A 17,279-nucleotide genomic window follows, 5' to 3' on the forward strand; every position below is an offset into this window, starting at 1 on the left:
ACCCTGCTCTAGAGTGAAATTTTGAACAGTGACTAAGACAAACAGATCAAATATAAGCACACTTTGATTTTGCCTTCTTTGTGCCTGGCTGTTCAGAATCCAGGGGAAGGAATAAAGTCCCATCAGAAAAGGAGGTTTTGAGGTTACAATTTTCCATCACTCTGGAAGCCTACCATGCTCACAGAGGTGGTGACGGTGGGAAGTCCTGTCTCCTGTCAAAGCAGGGATAACCCTGCTGGTCAGCTGGTCCCAGTGGGAACAACTGCCTCAGTTCAGCTGACATGTTCTATCATTACAGGCTGCCCTGGAAAGAGGACCAGCCGAGCAGGCGTACAGACTCACCAGGAGTCAGACCAGCAAGGGTGGGGGCTTCCCATTGCAGAAATAACCCCTAATACCACATTTCCAACATGGCCTGTTTTACACTAAGGTTTACAGATTTCACTACTCTAGCGGATTTGGTGAATTAAAGAGTAGTCTTATTATAAAATGATATTTATTTGGTGGTGGTGGAGGGGGCATAGGCTCCAGTAAATATATCTGGGACTGATTACAGTTCTGAAGAGCACTACTAAGAAACAACCAAAGAACATCTAGGATGCCGTAAAGTCCTGCGAGTTTTAGAGAACTGCTGTTCTGCAAAGATTGATCATGTCCAGCAGCAGACCTGGACAACCAACAACCACCACAGTTCCCAGACCCTTCTTGCTCTTGATGCGGGCAGCGAACCGAAAAGGATCCGAGGCTGGAAAAAAAGCATCTCTCAGTGCCTCTGCCGCTAGAAATGAATGACCAAGGCCTTCAGCCAAGCTATAGAATCTTCCCCTGCTCCCAACCCCAATACCGAGCGAGCATGCGCAACTTCAAGTCACGGCTCCTCCCAGCAAGATTACACCCTTGTCAGGGAGCATGCGCAGATCTCCCTCCGTGCCACCCCTCCCTTTCCAAAGCCCCCGGTTCCTTAGAAACCAGGCGGCGCGTTGCCGATAGCAGCGCGCTAGACTCTGGGGCTAGTGAGTCCCTGCCAGCCTCCCTCGGGGGTTGGTGACTTCTGGGACCGTCCGGACCCAAGGTCTCCGGTGTGGAGCGGGGCGGGCATTGCCAGCGTGCCAGGTGAGAGGCGGCCCGCGGCAGCGGGTGAGGATGGAGGAGGGCATGGCGCGGCTGCGAGCGGACGTCGGCCGGGCCTCTTCCGCGGCCCGGCGTCCGAGGTCGGAGGCGGGAATACGCAGAGTCAGGGCTGGAGGGGGCCGTTCTAACTGCGAGCACTGGCGCAGAGGTCGAGGGTTGCCCCGGAGTTCGCCCTCCCCACTTCAAAAATAGGACCTGCAAGTTTAGTCGTAAAACTGTAGAATTTTGGCTCCCCACTTCAAAAATAGGACCTGCAAGTTTAGTCGTAAAACTGTAGAATTTTGGCTCCTGGCGGGGGGGGGGGGAGGCTCGGGGACGGAAACCTGGGCTCCCCGACCTGTGCAGGCAGACCCACCTACCTGTGTGGGGACCGACGCTTTGTGGATAAGGATGTGAGGTATGGAAGCCTCAGACAAAGGGCTCATGAGGTAGCTGATGAATCCTCTTTCACAGTGAGACAGGAGGTTTTTTTGGGGGCGGCGGTGTAAATCTTTAAGGAAAGACTGTTTAGGTGGGAGAAGGGGCACCCCAGGAGGTGCGCGTGAGTCTGCCAGTTCCAGAGTGCCCACTGGCCATGTCTCAAGGGCCCTGGCCTACTTTTGAAGCTCAGGAAGGAAGCAGATGGACCTGCGGAGACAAAGGTGAGGTAAGGTATTCCCATCAAGGAGGTGTTGTCACAAGAATGGTGAGGAAGGAAGAGGAAGCGGGAAATCAGGACTTAATGAATGGTCATGTGAAGTTTACCTCCCAAACTACTGTAGAATCTGAAGAACAGGACAGGAAGAGAAAAGTTCAAAACCGCCTTGGATAGACACCAAGTAAGGTTATAAAACATTTCATAATATCATGCTGAGGGCAAGACACAGGGAAAAAGTGGGTGCCCTTTTAATGTTAAGAACCAAGGCCAGGTACTGCCCAAAGGACCTATGTAAGCTATGGGCACAAAGGTCTCAGAAGGAAGAGCCCCTAGTGTATGACTCTTCATTTGAAGGAGACAACTGTTAGAAAATTAGAAAAGACACTTAACCTGTTACTGTGATATGAAGAGATATGGAGAAGATGGTTGTCTTTAAGAGTTAGGGAAGCTAGATTCATTCATTTTTGTTGTTGTTAATTGTCACCATATTTTTTCAATTAATTTTTAGAGAGAGTGGGAGGGAGGGAGAGGGGAAGAGAGAGAGAAACATTGATTGGCCGCTCCTGCATGCCCTCCACTGGGGATCCAATTCAACCTGCAAACCAAATATGTGCCCTTGACTGGGAATCAAACCTGAGACCCCTCAGTGTGCCAGCCGACACTGTAACCATTTAGCCACACTGGCCAGGGCTAGATTAATTCTTGATAAGGAAACTCATTTCCTTCTGAAATGCTACACCAGGAAACAAGAGTTTTAAGGCCATTCAGAAAATGTGAAAATATTACTGCCTTTGAAGTAGGAGTTTAGGGAATCTGTCTGGACCAAGAGGTGAAAATTTTTAGCAGACAGTTCTGTTGGTAGACTTCTCGTTTTATATATAAAGATTCAGTTGTGAGAGTCTTTCTCTTACCATCTGGTTGTCTTACTTTTGCTATGGAATGATAGATCTGGGTCTGATCAGTTATTATTTTTATTTGCTAGGAAAATTCAGATATAAGATTTCTATAGTAATACTAGAACCCGCCAGTAGTAGGATTAGCAATGAGAAAAAAGCCCCCCCCCCAAAGAAATGTAAAGATTTGAAACATGGGAGGAAGAAGAGTGCAATTTTAATTTATTTTAACTTATTTTTATTTTTTAATTCTCACCCGAGGATATTTTTCCATTTATCTTCAGATAGAGTGGGAGGGGGGGAGAGAGAGAGAGACATCTATGTAAGAAAGACCCATCGACTGGTTGCCTCCCGCACGGCCCTGTCCAGGACCTGGGACCAAACCAAAACTGAGGTATGTGCCTTGACTGGAATCGAACCCGCGACTCTTTGGTCTGCGGGCCGATGCTCTAACCGCTGAACCGAACCGGCCAGCGTGAGAGTGCAATTTTTAAAAGATGGTCACAGATTCTAATCATCAAAGTCATCTTATTGCCATCTTTTTTTTTATCCTCACCCGAGGACATTTTTCCATTTTTTGTTCAGATAGAGCGGGAGGGAGAGAGAGGAAGAGAGAGAGAGAGAGAGAGAAACATCGATGTGAAGGGACACATCGAGTGGCTGCCACCCGCACGACCAACCAGGGCCAGGGACAAACTGCAACCGAGGTACATGCCCTTAGCGGGAACCGAACCCGGGTCTCTCAGTACCGCAGGCCGACACTCCAACCGCTGCGCCAAACTGGCCAGGGCTTGCCATCTTGATAAAACTAATTTTCAGTGTATATTCAACGTTGCAGCAGTTTTTGTTTTTTTTCTGCTCCCAGAGTAATAAGAGAAGATACATTGAAAGTATGATAATGTTAATAGGTCACATTAGTTTAAGGGAGAACGATTCAGGTTCCCAAATCAATACCAGACCATAACTATGGATATTGTGGCTGTGAATTGATTTTAATTAAAATATAGTTAATATGCAATATTATATCGGTTTCAGGTGTACAACATAGTTAGGCAACACTGCATGACTCTGCATTTTATTGACCTTTTTTTTTTTTGGTTAATCCTCACCTGAGGATATTTTTCCATCAATTTTCTTAGAATGGAAAGGAGGGAGGGAGGGGGAGAGAGAGAGACATCAGTTGGTTGCCTCCTGCATGACCCCAACTGGTACCAGGGATTGAACCTGCAAACCAGGTACATGCCCTTGACCAGGAATCAAACTGAGACCCACAGGCCAGTAATGCAACTGCTGAGCCAAACCGGCCAGGGCTTATTGACTTTTCTTGCATCTATGGAAATAGTTTATATAAACACCTCAAGAAATATAATGGAGTATTATCAGAGGGTATGTAATCTGTGGGGGAAATTGGCACTGTTAACCATATCCTGTCAGAGAAGTTTTATGAAAGTCATTGCATTCTGTGTAGAAATCCTCAGTAATTTATCATTAGCTCAGATAGAAGACAGACAAGTAAACCAAAATCAAGGTAAGATTGATGGGGAACAATCAGTTACCATCAGCAGAGTTGAATGGAGTATGGGAGCATGCTTTCAATGAAAGTGTAAATAAAATACTACCTTGAATGAGCAGTTGGAGAAGATACTGCTTAAAGGTAGTGAGTGTGCCCCATGGATTTTTGTGCATTTTTTGAGCTCCTGTAATCAGAAAGACACTTGTTTTCAGAGCAGAAAAATGGACTTACAGACTCAAAATGTTTTTTGTTTTTGTGGCAGTGAAAACTTTGACAAATAATTACTTAACATCCACTCTACTTTCTGAGGCAGCTGAGGGCAGTTATCAAATATGGCCTATAATAAAGTAATCAACATTATTTAATAGGCCAAGGTACCAGATAAACCAGCAATGCTAACAGAATTTACTTTAACTGAATTAATGTTCTAGTTATACATAGAAGAGAAATGAAATTGGAATGCAGTGCCATCTGATGTAAGAAGTTGTATTACAGACATTGTTCAGAAAATAAGGAATCAAACAGACCTTAGAAGTAGAAGAGCCTTTCTTTCTTTTGTGTTAATCCTCCCCTGAGGATATTTTTCCATTGATTTTTTAGAGAGAGTGGAAGGGAGGGAGGGAGGGAGGGAGAGAGAAAGAGAGAGAGAGAAAGAAAGAGAAAAACATCAATGTGAGAGAGAGACATTGATTGGTTGCCTCCCACACATTCCCCAATGGGAATCCAGCCGTCAACCGGGGCATGTGCCCTGATTGGGACTTGAACCGGTGACCTATTGGTGTACAGGACAACGCTCAACCAACTGAGCCACACTGGCCAGGACTGGACCATAATTTTTTAATCTGTATAATTTAAAACAAAACAAATTGAAAGTGACATAAATGTGTACCACCAGAGAAATGACAGCTGGTTCATTTAGTCAGTGGAGTATCATGTAACCCTTAAAAACTGTTTGATACCATGAAAATTGCTTATGTCAAAAAGTAAGTGAAAAAGATCTCAGAAACAAAGTTATGAATACATACTTGATCACAAAAACATTGAACAAATGTAAGAACTTAGCAAAAAAGAATAACAGTAGTTTTCTATAATAAATATATACTTTAAAACAATCTTTTTTTCTTTACTGATTTTTAGAGAGAGAGGAAGGGAGAGGGAAAGAAAGATAGAAACATCGATGAGAGAGAAAGACCATCGATTGGCCACCCCCTGCATGCTCCCCACTGGGGATTTGGCCCACAACCTGGGCATATGCCCTGACCAGGAGTTGTACCGGCGACCTCTTGGTGCATAGGTCGACGCTCAACCATTGAGCCATACCGGCCAGGCTACACTTTTTAAAATGGGAGGTTAACTAGGTTTATTGTGGCAGTCATTTTGCAATACATACAAATATTAAATCATTATGTTATATGCCTGAAACTAATGTTATGTCAGTTATACCTTAGTTTAAAATTTTTTTAAAGTTAATAGTGTACAGTATTTCCCACTTTCCAAGACAAACAACCCCACCTAAAAGTTTCTTGCTTGTGTAAAGGATGATATTGAACTTGTTTTCTCTCTGCTAGCCTTCAACCCTCTGGCTTTATTGACTGTATTAAAAGTACTCTGGGGCCCAGCTGGTGTGTCTCAGTGGATTGAGTGACGTGCTGTGGACTGAGAGGTCCTAGTTCGATTCCCAGTCAGGGCACACACCCAGGTTATGGGCTCAATCCTTAGTAGGGGGCGTGCAGAAGGCAGCCAATCAGTGTTTCTCTCTTTCCCTTCCTCTCTCTCTAAAAAAATCCATAAAAATAAATTTAAAAAAAAAAAGAGTTATGTTGGGCCCTGGCCGGTTTGGCTCAGTAGTTAGAGCGTCGGCCCGCAGACCATAGAGACCCAGGTTTAGTTCCTGCTAAGGGCACGTACCTCGGTTGCAGTTTGCCTCCCTGGCCCTGGTTGGGGTTGTGTCACTGGCAGCCACTTGATGTCTTTCATGTCAGTTTCTCTCTCTCTCTCCCTGCTGCTCTATCTTAACAAAAAATGGAAAAATGTCCTCAGGTGAGAATAAAAAACATAAATAAAAGTATGTTAGGGGGTGGTGGCCCTGGCTGGTTTGACTTAATTGGTTGGAGTGTTGTTCCATACACCAAAAGGCTTTGGGTTTGATCCCTGGTCCCGGTGTGTGCGGAAGGCAACTGATCGATGTTTTGCTCTCTCTCTCTCTTCCTTTCTCTAATCCTTGGGTGAGGATTAAAAATTAAAATTAAGTACGGCTGGTGGGGCTCGGTGGTTGAGCGTTGACCCATGCACCAAGAGGTTGCCAGTTCGATTACCGGTCAGGACACATGCCAGGTTGTGGGCCTGATCCCCAGTGGGGCATGCAGGAGGCGGCCAATTGATGTTCTCTCTCATCGATGTTTCTATCTCTCTTACTTCCTCTCTCAAATCAATAAAGGGAAAAAAAATTTTTTAATTAAAATTACAAACTGTGTGTGTGTGTGTGTGTGTGTGTGTGTGTACTTTTTTTTTTTAAGTGGGGTGTTGGGAGAACAATGGCAGGGTCTGGGCGGCACTGACATTTCTTCCTTTCTCTGGTGTCAGTGAACCAAACAGTAATGTGGTTACCTAGATAATTAATTTACATGTGTATAATTGAAAGGTGACTTACAGATCTTGTGCTGCTTTCTAAAACTGATCTTTCTTTGGTGCTTGTTGATAGATAGTTTTGACCCTTACAGTCTCTTGGCTGCTTGTAGCACAGTGTCCCAAAACATATTGTAGGAAGTTCCATGTGGTCAATGGTTTCTGTAGCTCAGTGGTGGTTCCCACTATGAAATGGTTTTCATCTCTGAGGAGACTCTCTGGGAGTGGCTCTGGGAGCATGTGAGGTGGTGTGTTTGTCATGCCAGGCATCCTCTGATTGTTCAGGAGATGGGGGTGGTAGAGAGATCAGCTGTACCTTCTGTCTCTTATCAGCCTTTTGAATTCATGTTCTTGTACAAGGCCTAAGGGGACATAGCTTGTACTTTGAAACAGTGGGAGAAATGATTCAATGTAATACTTACCAAGTAGTTTTTTTTTTTCTAAAAGTAAATCATTGTGCTTATATGGCTATTTCGGTTCCTCTAGCCCTGGGCTTGGTCCTTATTCTTTTAAATACATTGTCTTTGTTTCTCCTTACTTCAGTGCTTAATATCCTTGGCATACTTATATCTGTTGGACAAAGAACATTTAAATGTCTTTAAGTAATTTCTAAATCACTGTAGGAATGTTACCAAATTACCTTGAATTGTTACATTTCAGGGAGCTGTTTTCTCCTTATTACCATATACCACCTAATTTTGGTCCTGAAATAGCTTAGAGTCTCAATAGTGAGACAAGACATTGTCCATCATTTAAACAATAATTAGAAAATTATAAATTACTGAAATAAATAGCTATTTTCTGGTAGGCATATCCCATATGCATCCTGTATTTTATAACCTGCCTTCTTCGTTACACATTCACCAAAAAAGGGGGAGGAGGGCTGTTGTGGCAGACTGTCCTGAACTTAGATTATTTTACATCTCACATTTAACAGTCAGAAGATTGTTAAATTATAGTTGAGCATGGTCATGGCCTAGTTGGTAGGCAGTTTTCTGCATACAAGTAGGAGATATTTGTGAAGGCACTGGGCATTTCCAGTCACTGGAGAACTACTTAACCTTCTGGTGACCAGAGGCCATGTAACACAGAGTTAGAGAATGCTGGTCAGGGTTGCTATGCTCTGAGATGCCCTAAAAATGTCCTACACTTGAAATCCAGAAGGCAGGCAGATAGGTGACTCTCTTGAGTGTCTCTTGCTGCCATAGAAATAGCAGGTTTCACAGGAACAGAATACTTGTGTCCATATAGAAGGTGGAAAATGTCAATAAATTAAAGTTTGCATAATGAAAAGTGTTTAGCCCTGGCCGGTTTGGCTCAGCGGTTAGAGTGTCGGCCTGCGGTCCAGAGAGACCCGGGTTTGGTTCCCACTAAGGGCATTTACCTCGGTTGCAGTTTGTCCCTGGCCCTGGTTGGGTTGTGCAGGTGGCAGCCACTCGATGTGTCCCTTCACGTCGATGTTTCTGTCTCTCTCTCCCTTCATCTCTCTCCCTCCCACTCTATCTGTACAAAAAATGGAAAAATATCCTCGGGTGAGGATAAAAAAAAAAAAAAAGAATTAACTAATGAATGCATGGATAAGTGGGACACCAAATTGATGTTTCTCTCTTTCTAAAAAAAAAAAAAAAAAGAATTTATATAGCTGGTAGATGAGTATTTTTTTTCCTACCGTAATCATCAGCTGAAGCTGACTCTTAGACCTAATAATGATCCAGATACTTCTGTGGGTGTTAAATTAACTTCTTCTTTATGACTTGGTTTAGCTGATCTTTTGTGCATTGGGAAGTTACGCCTCATTGGACAGGTCATTAGGCCTTCTATTAGTGTCCTTCCTAGGAAACTGTGTGGAAGGGGTTGGGGGGCTTGGGGGAGGGGGGATGTGAAACTGGCATCTTTGGCCAGAGCTAGGTATGCTCTCTCATTTTGTGGCTGCCTAACAGTTTTGTCCCTGTGTCATCTTGTGAAGCTGGAGGAATATCATTTCCTTTGTCCAGTTTGTGTGGTGTTGTTTTCTTAATTTTTTTTACTAATCTATTTTTGTTACAGATGTTTCTCCTATTTTCCCCCATTGACCCCCTCACAATTCCCCCCACCCCATCCCCAGCATTGTTGTCTATGTCCATTGGTTACACATACATTCATATGAGTTCTGTGGTTTATCTCTTCCCTCCCTCCCTACCCCCTCTTCTGAGGTTTGTCAGTCTGTACCCTACTTCTTGTCTGGGTCTATTTTGTTCATCAGTTTGTTTTGTTCATTATATTTCACAAATAAGTGAGATTATGTGATATTTGGCTTTCTGTCCTGTTTGTGTTTTTGCTGTCAATGAAAAGGCAGCAGTCTGTAACCATGTCATTGAGTTAGTATAGGCACTTAAGTCATAGGAAAACTAAACCTTCTCTATAGAAACCTAGGGACCAAAGCATTTATCATAACTAATTTGTAAAACTCAATACCTGTTTCTTTAGTTTGGCTTTTATTTTTCAATGGGAACATAAATACAGGTAAAGAAACACTTTTCACATCTATCTGAAAACAGCCCTGCTGAAAGCATTCATGTTATTGTTTCAGACTCTAAGAACAATTTGGTTAGTGGGGAGCTGTAACTGTACTATAGGTAGTCTTTCTGCTGTGAACATGTTCTTCAAAACGCAAGCTGCATACTTTCCCCCAGCTCCTGCTCAGTCTCTGTTGATGAGGTGTGATTGGCTTTCCTTTGTGTGTCCAGCTCAGCTATCCAGGCATTGATGGCCTATTTCCCACACAGGTTCAATTCCAGATGTTGAGGGCCAAAAGGAGGGCTGGGGGACAATTAGACACACCTTCCTGATTAATTCCTGTTACATAATTATTGTTAAAGGTTACACGAAAGGCATTCCCGATTATTTCCAACAGGTTGCTGGGATAGGCAAGGTTCTACCATCACGACAGAAACTAAATAGGTGATCCCAGTGAAGTATGATGGGCACTGTGAAAGTCAAAGTACAGGCTGCTTGGGAACTGTGAGCAGAATCACTTAACCCAGCCTAGACACTGTCTTTCTGAAGAAGTGGTGTTTAAGTGGAGCCCTAACAGATTTCCTGAGAAGGAATTAGTCTGAGGAAGTAAGAAGAAATATTTTTTCAAGGCAGAGCAAACAGCTTGGACCAAAATCTCAGAGCAGGACTGAAGGAGTTAGATTTGGTAGCTGCTAGCATGTCAAATGCAATGTAAGGCAAAAGTGCTAAGGTGGAGAGGTGAGGAAGGGTCCAGCCCACACTGGGGAGATACTTTGTGAGTCTCATCGGGTAATTTGACATTTATCCTAGGAATACTTAAAGGCAGGGGAAGGAAATGGTTAGGACCAGGAGAACCTTGGGTGTCTGTTTGGGGAACCAGAGCGGTGGATGCATTAAAGAGGCTAATGATGTGCAGTTGTTGGGATTTGGTGATGGCTGGCTATGGGGTCAGAATGGCTTCACTTCCTTATGAAGGAAATGGTTATGATTGGTTTGAATCATAATCACTTGTCTTCCCTTCATGATGGTCTGTTGGCATCTGACTTAACATAGTCCCTGAGTATTGGTTTATTGTGATCTGTCCTGCAAGGCTTGACTTACAGTACGCTTCTCTGTTAAGAGAGAGGAAACTTGATTATATAGGGACTGAGCTAACTGATAAGCATGAATTATGTCTTGTGGGGGAGGGGGAGCAGTTGGAGAGACAGTTCTGAGTGAAGGCGCCCTCTTGGCAAGTCGAGTTGTAGTTTAAGACTGAGAGCAGCAGCTCATTTTCCTAATCCCAAGTGTCAGGCAGAGCTGTTCTATTATCATATGATGCTTGTTTTCTTTCCTGAACCATTAAACCAGTTTGTGCCCCAAACTAATTAGATTAGTGGCATAAGTAATTTCTATTAAATGTGTGAACATATTCCAAGACACTACTAAATTACATACAATTTTGATGAGTTCAGTATGTGTGCCTTGGTTTATTGATCAACTAACTATACAGGAACAAGGTCTGAAATTTTTATTTTTATTTTTTTAGCAAATATTAATCAAGCACCCACTATATTAGGCCTTGTTCTAGGCACTTGGAGTACAGCAGTGAACAAAAAAATAGACAAAAAATTTCCTGACCTCTAGGAGCATGCTTTCTAGCAGAGGTGGTAGGGGGAGTCAATGGGAAAATAAACCTGTTTCTGTTAAGATAGCACTTGAGACCTGAAGGAAGCTGGAAAGCAAGTAAGCCAAGTGGATGGATATCTGTACAGTAGAGGGAACTGCAAATGCAAAGGCCCTGAGGCAGGAATGTACCTGGTACATTTGTGATACATTAACAGTGAACTACTATGGCTGGAGCAGAGTGAGTGAGGGGAAGAGAAAGAGGATTTAGATTGAAGGTCAGAAAGAGGAGGGAAGTACAGCTAGATTATGTAGGGCAGTGTAGGTCAGTGGAGGATCCTTGACTTTTATTCCAAGAGATATATTTATTCTTTCTTTTATATATATTGATATTTTAGAGAGATAGAAACATCCATGAGAGAGAAACATCAATTGGCTGCCTCTCGCACGCCCACTACTGGGGACTAAGCCCCAAACTGGGCATGTGCCCTGACTGGGAATTGAACTGGTGACCTCTTAGTGCATGGGACAGTGCCTACCCAACTGAGCCACTCCAGCTGAGCAAGTGCTGAAGTATTTAAACCAGTACTCTATGGTACGGTTGTCAGCCATGATGCCTGGCTGGGGATGAACTGCAACTGAGATGAGATATGTGCCCTTGACCAAAATAGAACCTGCAACTCTTCGGTCTGCTGGCTGATACTCTAACTGCTAAGCCAAACTGGCCAGGGCTATTTATTTTTATATGATATTTTTAATTGATTTTTTAGAGAGAGGAAGGGAGAGAGATAGAAATGTCTATGTGAGGGGAAAACATCAATCAGCTGCCTCCTGCATGTCCCCTACTGGGGATGGAGCCCACAACCCAGATGTGTACCCTGACAGGGAATTGAACCAGGATCTCTCAGTCCATGAGACAACCCTCAATCCACTGAGGCACACTAGACTGGCATCTTTGCACCCATTTCATATGAAGAAATGCTTCTGGGTATTTGAACACAGCTCTGGGAGGAGGCACTGTCTGCCTATCACATATTGGCTCTTTAATGCCATTAGACTGCCATGCTTATTTGTTTGTTTGTTTTTTATCCTCACCTGAGTACATTTTTGCATTTATCTTCATATAGAGTGAGAGAGAGAGAGATAGAGAGAGAGAGAGAGAGAGAGAGAGAGAAACATTGATGTGAGAGAGACACATCAAATGGTTGCCACCTACATGACCCCAACTGGGACCGGGGACAAACTGCAACTGAGGTACATGCCCTTAGCAGGAACCAGACCCAGGCCTCTCTGGTCCACGGGCCGATGCTCCAACCACTGAGCCAAACCAGCCAGGGCGCCATGCTTGTTTCTTTACTGAACTACCAATATGTCAGTGTTTTTAATTTAGTCTTTGGGTGTGGGTAGTGACTTTTTCACATGGAACTCAAAATGTGTTACAGATACATCTTTAACTCTTCTTTTCTTTTTTATTTTTACTTTTTAATATCTTTTTATTGATTTTTTTTAGAGAGAAAGGAAGGGGGAGAGAGAAATATCAATTGGCTGCCTCCTGCACTCACCCTACTGGGGATTGAGCCTACAACCCTGGCATGTGCCCTGACTGGGAATTGAACCTGGACCTCTCTGTCCATGGGAAGATGCTTAATCCACTGAGCCACACCAGCTGGGCTTTTCTTTTCTTTTCTTTTTTATCCTCACCCGAGGATATTTTTCCATTTTTTGTACAGATAGAGTGGGAGGGAGAGAGAGGAAGGGAGAGAGAGAGAGAAACATTGATGTGAAGGGACACATCGAGTGGCTACCACCCGCACGACCAACCAGGGCCAGGGACAAACTGCAACCGAAGTACGTGCCCTTAGCGGGAACCGAACCCGGGTCTCTCCGGACCGCAGGCCGACGCTCTAACCGCTGAGCCAAACTGGCCAGGGCGGCTTTTCTTTTTTTAAAATCCTTACCCAAGGATATTTTTCCATTTTTGTTCAGATAGAGTGGATAGAGTGGGAGGAAGAGAGGAAGAGAGAGAAAAATATCAATGTGAGAGAGACACGTTGACACATTGTGCATCCCGCATGACCCCAGCCAGGGCGAGGGACCAATGCAACTGAGATACGTGCCCTTGACCGGAATCGAACCCGCGACTCTGGTCCATGGGTCAATGCTCTAACTGCTGAGCCAAACCGGCCACCACTTCTTTTCTTTTTTAAATTAATTTATTTTTTATTGTTGAAAGTATTACAGACGTCCTCCTTTTTTTCCCCACTGACTCCCTCCTCCCTGCTTCCACCCCACTTAACACTTCTTTAAGTTAATTTATATCCTGCTGAATGCTCTCCTAGCACCCTGTTCTTCTTTTCTTTTTATTAATTTAGTTGCCGTGGCCGGTTTGGCTCAGCGGTTAGAGTGTTGGCCTGCGGACCAGAGAGACCCAGGTTCGGTTCCCGCTAAGGGCGCATACCTCAGTTGCAGTTTGTCCCCGGCTCAGTTGGAGTTGTGTGGGTGGCAACCAGTTGATGTGTCCTTCTCGAGTCGATGTTTCTCTCTCTCCCTCCCTCCCTCTGTCCCTCCTGCTCTATCTGAAATGCAAAAATGTTCTTGGATGAGGATTAAAAAAAAAGTTTAGTTTTTTTATTACAGATGTCTTTTATTTTTTCCCACATTGTTACCCTCTTCTTCACTCCCACATATAAGTTCTTTGGTTTGTCTTTCCCCTCCCCCCCACCTCCCTTCCCTCTGAGGTTTATCAGTCTGTTCCCTAATTCCATGTCTCTGGATCAGCTTTGTTCATTAGCTTATTTTGTTTATTATATTCCACAAATAAATGAGATCTTATGAGACTTGTCTTTCTCTGACTGGCGTATTTCACTAGCATAATACTCTCTAGGTCCCTCCACATCATCTCAAAGGGTAAGAGATCTTTCTTTCTTATGGCTGCTTAGTATTCCACTGTGTAAATGTACCACAGTTTTTTTACCCACTTATCTACTGATGGACACTTGGGTTGTTTCCAGATCTTAGCTATTGCAAATAGTGCTGCCATGAACATAGGGGTGCATATATTCTTTCTGATTGGTGTTTCAGGCTTCTTAGGATATATTCCTAGAAGTAGAATCACTGGGTCAAATGGCAGTTCCATTTTTAATTTTTTGAGGAAACACCATATTCTTTTCCATAATGGCTGCACCAGTATGCATTCCCATCAGCGGTCTACTAGAGTACCCTTTTCTCCACATCCTCACCAGCACTTGTTTGATGATTTGTTGATGGCAGCCATTCCGGCAGGTGTGATACCTCATAGTCATTTTAATTTGCATCTCTCTAATGATTAATGATGTTGAACATTTTTTCATATGTCTCTTGGCCATTTATATGTCCTGTTTGGAGAAGTTTCGATTCAGGTCCTCTGTCCATTTTTTAATGGGAATGTTTGTCTTCCTTTTGTTGAGTTATACGAGTACTCTATATATTTTAGATATTAATTCCTTATTTGATGTATTATTGGAAAATGTGTTCTCCCACACAGTGGGATCCCTTTTCATTTTGATGCTGGTTTCTTTTTCTGTGCAGAAGCTTTTTAGTTTGATGTAGTCCCATTTATTATTTTTTTCTTTGTTTCTCTTGCCCTAGGCAATGTATCAGTGAAAATTCCACTATGTGTGATGTCTGAGATTTTGCTGCCTGCCTTTTATTCTAGGGTGTTTATGGTTTCACGGGTTACATTTAAGTCTTTTATCCATTTTGAGTTTATTCTTGGTGTATGGTGTAAGTTGGTGGTCTAGTTTCATTTTTTTTGCATGTACCTATCTTATTTTCCCAACACCATTTATTGAAGAGACTGTTTTTACTCCATTGTATGCTCTTGCCTCCTTTGTTAAATATTAATTGAGCATAATGTCTTGGGGCAATTTCCGAGTTCTCTGTTCTGTTCCATTGATCTATATGCCTGTTCTTGTGCCAGTACCAGGCTGTTTGGATTACAGTGGCTTTGTAGTATAACCTGATATCTGGAATTGTGATTTCTCCAACTTTGTTTTTCTCTTTCAAGATTGTTGCTTGAAAGATTGTTGCTATTCACAGCCCTTTTTGGTTCCATATGAACTTTTGGAGTATTTGTTCTAGATCTGTGAATTATGCCATTGGTATTTTAATAGGGATTGAACTGAATCTAAAGATTGCTTTGGGTGGTATGGACATTTTATTTTATTTTTTATCCTCACTGGAGGACATTTTTCCATTTTTTGTTCAGATAAAGTGGGAGGAAGAGAGAGAGAGAAACATCGATGTGAAAGGGACACATGGAGTGGTTGCCACCTGCACGGCCCAACCAGGACCGGGGACAAACTGCAACCAAGGTACATGCCCTTAGCGGGAACTGAACCCGGGTCTTGCTGGACTGCAGGCCAACACTCTAACCGCTGAGCCTAACCGGCCAGGGCATGGGCATTTTAATGATGTTAATTCTTCCAATCCATGAACATGGTATATACTTCCACTTTTTTAGGTTTTCCTCTATTTCTTTTTTCAATGTCCTGTAATTTTCTGAGAATATGTTTTTTACCTCATTGATTAAGTTTATTCCTAGGTATCTTAATTTTTTTGTTGCACTGGTAAATGGGATTTTTTAGTTTCTCTTTCTGTGTGTTCATTATAGGTGTATAAAATGCCAGTGATTTCTGGATGTTGATTTTGTGTCCTGCTACTTTGCCGAATTCATTTATTAAATCTATTAGTTTTTGGGTGCAGTCTTTAGAGTTTTCCATGTATAATATCATGTCATCTGTGAATAATGACAGTTTCACTTCCTCCTTTCCAATTTGGATGCATTTTATTTGTTATTTTCTGATTGCTGTGGCTACGACTTCCAGTACTATGTTGAATAAGAGTGGCGAAAGTGGCCTGGCTGGTGTGACTCACTGGTTGAGTGTTGACCAAGAGGTTGCCGGTTCAATTCCCAGTCAGGGCACATGCCCAGGTTGCAGACTCAGTCCCCAGTAGGGAGTGTGTAGGACACAGCCAATCAATGTTTCTATCTCCCTCTCCCTTACTCTCTCTCTAAAAATCAATAAAAACAGCCCTGGCGGGTTTGGCTTAGCGGTTAGAGCATCGGCCTGCAGTCCAGAGAGACCCGGATTCAGAACTCTGTTGCAGTTTGTCCCCAGCCCTGGTTGGATCATGCGGGTAGCAACCACTCTATGTGTCCCTTTCACGTCGATGTTTCTCTCTCTCTCTCTCTCTCTCTCTCTCCCGCCCTCCTACTCTATCTGAACAAAAAATGGAAAAATGTCCTTGGGTGAGAATTAAAGGAAAAAAAAAAAGATATAAAAATCAATACAAACATATTTAAGAAAAGAAAGAGTGGTGAAAGCAGACATCATCCCTGCCTTGTTCCTGTTCTTACGGGAAATGCTTTTAGTTTTTGCCCTTTTAATAGGATGTTGACTGTAGGTTTGTCATATATGGCCTTTATTATGTATGATCATTCTACTCCCACTTTGCTGAAAGTTTTTATCAAAAATGGGTGCTGGGCCCTGGCCAGTTTGGCTCAGCGGTTAGAGCGTCGGCCTGCAGTCTTGAGAGACCTGGGTTCGGTTCCCGCTAAGGGCACGTACTTCGGTTGCAGTTCGTCCCCGGCCCTGGTTGGTCGTGTGGGTGGCAGCCACTCGATGTGTCCCTTCACGTCGATGTTTCTCTCTCTCTCTCCCTTCCTCTCTCTCCCTCCCACTCTATCTGTACAAAAAATGGAAAAATATCCTAGGGTGAGGATTAAAAAAAAAAAAAAAAATGGGTGCTGGGCCCAGCCGGTGTGGCTCAGTGGTTGAGCATTGACCCATGCACCAAGAGGTCATCGGTTCAATTCTTGGTCAGGGCATATGCCCAAGTTGTGTGCCAAATCCCCAATGGGGGGAATGCAGGAGGTGGCCACTTGATGTTCTCTCTCATCAATGTTCTCTCTCTCTCTCTCTCCTTCTCCTTTCCTCTTCCTCTAAAATCAGTAAAGGGAAAAAAAATTTTTTTCTAATCCTCACTGGAGGACATTTTTCCATTCTTTGTTCAGATAGAGCAGGAGGGAGAGAGAGAGAGAAACATCGACGTGAAAGGGACACGTCGAGTGGTCACCACCCGCATGACCCAATCAGAACCGGGGACAAACTGCAACCAAGGTACATGCCCTTAGCGGGAACCGAACTCGGGTCTCTCCGGACCGCAGGTCGACGCTATAACCGCTGAGCCAAACCGGCTAGGGCAAGAAAAAAAATTTTTAAATGGGTGCTGGATTTTGTCAAATGCTTTTTCAGCATCTATTGATATGATCATATGACTTTTATCTTTCCTTTTGTTTATGTGGTGTATCACATTTATTGATTTGCAAAGATTGTAC

At 43.3% G+C, this 17,279-nt stretch overlaps 2 protein-coding genes across 2 annotated transcripts in view; both read left to right on the forward strand.

Moving 5' to 3' along the window:
- Window positions 1-17,279, forward strand: part of RANBP10 (RAN binding protein 10) — a 99,152-nt gene that overhangs the window by 76,187 nt on the left and 5,686 nt on the right. The window lies entirely within an intron of this gene.
- Window positions 963-17,279, forward strand: part of GFOD2 (glucose-fructose oxidoreductase domain containing 2) — a 36,869-nt gene continuing 20,552 nt past the window's right edge. The window contains exon 1 of the mRNA XM_036274398.1: window positions 963-1,113. The gene's annotated coding sequence lies outside the window, so the exon portion shown is untranslated. The remainder of the gene's footprint in view (window positions 1,114-17,279) is intronic.

Source organism: Molossus molossus, unplaced genomic scaffold (assembly GCF_014108415.1).
Source record: "Molossus molossus isolate mMolMol1 unplaced genomic scaffold, mMolMol1.p scaffold_m16_p_21, whole genome shotgun sequence".
NCBI lineage: Eukaryota > Metazoa > Chordata > Mammalia > Chiroptera > Molossidae > Molossus > Molossus molossus.